Consider the following 4,338-nt stretch of genomic DNA (forward strand, 5'->3'; position numbering starts at 1 on the left):
GCCCCATCCGCAAGCAGCTGTGACCAGTTTGCAGAGGCTTCAGTGACTGGGTGAGGGAGAGGGAGGGAGGGAGAAGTGAGGGAGAGGGACAGAGAGGGATGACAGAGAGTGAGGGGAGAGGTGAAGGATAAGGAGGGAAGAATGGGTGACTAGATGAAGGGGAGGGTAAGTGTGTGTGTGATATTGAGGTGGAGGTGTGGGGAGTGAGGGTGAAAGAAAGAGTGTGAGGTTGAGAGGCTGAAGGAGAGAGGATGAGGGAAGGGATGATGTTGGGTGCCTGAGGGTGACAGGGTGAGGGGGCTCAAGTTTGTGATGGTGTGGTGAGTATGGGGTGAGTGAGGGTGAGGAGGTGTGGAAATGAGAATGAGGATGAGGGAGAGAGCATGAGGGAGGCATGAGGGTGTGAGGGAGAGGAGAAGGTGAAAGGATGAAGTGAGGGAGAGGGAGAGAGCATGAGGATGAGGGTGAGCGAGAAGTAGAAAGCTTGGGGGTGAGGAAGAGGAGAGGGCTTGAGGATGAGCTGAGGGAGAGGTTGTGAGAATGTGAGGGAAAGGACAAAGGCATGAGGGTGAGGGAAAGGGCGTGAGGATGTGAGGGAAAGGGTGTGAGGATGAGGTGAGGGAGGGAGAGGGTGTGAGGGTGAGGGAGAGGACATGAGAATGAGGTGAGGGAGAGGGAGGATGGGTGGGGTGAGGATGAGGATCGTGTTTGTAAGTAGGTTTTTCCTACGTCACTCTGTCAGTCATGCCCATCTGGGAGAAGTTCACATAGTGTACATGCAGTGTTGTCAATAAAGTGCAGTAGATTAGCCTGCCTGCTGATGCGCTGGTGTGTCCTCTGCACTCTCCTTCAATATCAAACACAACATGGTGTCAGAAGTGGTTGATTGTTGATGAATCGGTGCTACAGACTGACGGAGACTCTCAACCAGACTGAATTTGCAGCATCTTTTCCTGTTCGCATATATCTGTGGGAGGTGTCCAGGGACTTGTCGGCCTGGACTGTCTATGCTAGTTGCTAACTGTACACACCGAGGCTGAGCTGAGACCTGGCCAGAGTTGCTAAGCAACACCTTTGAGCTACCCCCAAAGTGGATTTGTTGTAATAATCTGTGGGCCACTGGCCTGGGGAAGTGTACAGACACAGAAGAGAAGTCCAACTTGCAGGCTATAATAATCTGTGGGCCACTGGCCTGGGGAAGTGTACAGACACAGCAGAGAAGTCAAACTTGCAGGCTATAATAATCTGTGGGCCACTGGCCTGGGGAAGTGTACAGACACAGAAGAGAAATCCAACTTGCAGGCTATAATAATCTGTGGGCCACTGGCCTGGGGAAGTGTACAGACACAGCAGAGAAGTCAAACTTGCAGGCTATAATAATCTGTGGGCCACTGGCCTGGGGAAGTGTACAGACACAGCAGAGAAATCCAACTTGCAGGCTATAATAATCTGTGGGCCACTGGCCTGGGGAAGTGTACAGACACAGAAGAGAAGTCAAACTTGCAGGCTATAATAATCTGTGGGCCACTGGCCTGGGGAAGTGTACAGACACAGAAGAGAAGTCAAACTAGCAGGCTATAATAATCTGTGGGCCACTGGCCTGGGGAAGTGTACAGACACAGAAGAGAAGTCCAACTTGCAGGCTATAATAATCTGTGGGCCACTGGCCTGGGGAAGTGTACAGACACAGAAGAGAAGTCAAACTTGCAGGCTATAATAATCTGTGGGCCACTGGCCTGGGGAAGTGTACAGACACAGAAGAGAAGTCAAACTTGCAGGCTATAATAATCTGTGGGCCACTGGCCTGGGGAAGTGTACAGACACAGAAGAGAAGTCAAACTTGCAGGCTATAATAATCTGTGGGCCACTGGCCTGGGGAAGTGTACAGACACAGCAGAGAAGTCCAACTTGCAGGCTATAATAATCTGTGGGCCACTGGCCTGGGGAAGTGTACAGACACAGAAGAGAAGTCAAACTTGCAGGCTATAATAATCTGTGGGCCACTGGCCTGGGGAAGTGTACAGACACAGGAGAGAAGTCAGTCAAACTCGCAAGGAGAGAAACAAGACTTTTGTAGTCCAAATAAATAAAATAATGCACAAACAAGAAAACGGTGCAAATATCTACAATCCCTTCATCTACTTACCTAATAAAGCCCCTCCCCCCGAGACATTTGATGTCTCTGAGGTGAACTACATATACCTGTCTGGACATGCCCCCTACTGACTGCTCCTGTGGCTCCTCCCACAGACCCCGGTATAAAGGCGATCAAGGCCTGAGCCCGTCCTCTCAGTCTCCAGGATGTAGTATGGTGGTCACTCACTGCTTGTTCCTTCTTCCAGTCAATAAAAGCCGATATTTCGCCTTCTCGTCTCAGAGTGAGTTATTGATGGTGCATCAGTCTCTAAATGAAAGGGCTTTGGGAGATTTAGGCAATCTCACTCAAGCTTCAGAGGTAAGCACACTGATATACTGCATAGGTGACAAAGCAGATGACATCAAGGGTGGATTAGGACTGGCAGATGCTCAGGAAAAGGAGTAAACAGTACAGGCCGAATTCAAAGACTATTCCATAGGGAAGTGATATGTGACATATGAGTGGGTAAAGCTAGAGGCTGTACAGAAGGAAGGGTACAAACAAGGTGCAGTCACAAAGAAAGAGGTGACAGCAGAGCTCAGCTGGAACAAAACAGACAAGTGAAACAAAGAGCAGGTAAAATATCCAACTGCAGGAGAAGCGACGAGTCTCCATTCCAGAGACTGTCCAGTAAAGGAAGTGAAATGCCGCCAATGCCATTATAAAAACCAGTGTCACTCAAAAACAATTCTTAAGGCAGCTTAAGAAGACCATGCTTCAGACAAAGAGTGAGCTCTCCTTGGAGCTCTAGATTAAATAGACAAGGCTGGTGTACTACGGTTCAGTTGCAAAATAAGGCAGCGATGTTCAAAATGGACACTGGGGTAGATGTCACAGTCATCCCCAAATGTCTGTTCACAAAACTGACAAAGGAAACAGGTTAAGCCCAACAAAGAAAGAGCTCATAGGCCCAGGGAAACACAAGCTGAGTGTGAAAGGAATGTTTACTACTTCCATCCGTAAAAATAAGAAACAGTTAAAAGATGATGTCCATGTTGTACAAAACTTCTTTTCACCGCCCCGGGAGGAGATGCCATTGAGAAGCTGAACTTCATTCCAAGGTTGGATTTGCTAAACAACGTTCAATAGCAGGAGAAGTACTCGCTGCTCCCAGGCCTGGGGGTACTGGAAGAAGAGTATCTTATCCAACTGAGGACTGGATTGACACCCTACTCTCTGACCACAGCGAGGCACATACCTTTCCCATTGATGATAAAGTCAAAGTTGAACTTGAGAGAATGGAGGTGTTTGATATCATAACTAGAGTGAATGGATCTACTGACTGATGTCTGGGCATTGGTCCTGTTGCCAAGCCAGATGACACAATGAGGATTCGGACTGATCTAACAAAACTGAATAAAGCAGTGAGGCAGGAGGAGTTTATTCTACCCTCTGTTGAGGACACGCTGGGTATGCTGGGTGGAGCAAAGTTATTCTCCAAACTAGATGGAAACTCAGGGTTCTGGCAGATCTGCTTAGCTCTTGAGTCACAGAAGCTCACAAGCTTTATCACATCATATAGACATCAAGCCTTCAAGAGACTCCTTTTTGGCATCTCATCAGCCCCAAAACAATTTCAGATGAGGATGATCAAATTTTAGAGGGACTGGTCTGCCACATGGATGATATACTCATCTTCGGAGGCTCAAGTGAAGAACATGACAAATGAGTGGAAGCCGCCTTGGAGAAACTGAAACAAGCTAGAAGCACCTTGAGCAAAAAGAAATGTGTATTTGCAAAGTTGGAGGTGATGTTCTCAGGCCACAAACTGTCCTCAGAGTGGATGCAACCAGATTCAGACAAACTGGCAGGAGTTTGAAACATGGAACAACCTATGAATGTATTAGAGGTCCGCAGTTTCCTCAGCAGAGTAAACCGACTAGTTCATTCCAGATCTGGCAGAGAACACAAAGCCACTACATTACCTTCTCTTAGATCTGAGACGCATCACAGAAGTTCTCATCAGTTAAAGCAGAGCTTATTACTTCGCCAACATTGGCATTCGTTGATCCAAACAAAGGTCTCAGCAGACAAATTGGCAGGAGTTTGGGAGTGCTCATGTGAGACTGCAGTGGTGTATGGAAACCTGTAGCATCTGCATCGAGTCCTTCTGAACAGTGTTACATCCAATTCGAGAAGGAGATGCTGGGGGCTTGTGAGAACTTCACCTGCTACTTAATAGGCAATAATTTCCCATTTGA

Source organism: Hypanus sabinus, chromosome 21 (genome assembly GCF_030144855.1).
Source record: "Hypanus sabinus isolate sHypSab1 chromosome 21, sHypSab1.hap1, whole genome shotgun sequence".
NCBI classification, from domain to species: domain Eukaryota; kingdom Metazoa; phylum Chordata; class Chondrichthyes; order Myliobatiformes; family Dasyatidae; genus Hypanus; species Hypanus sabinus.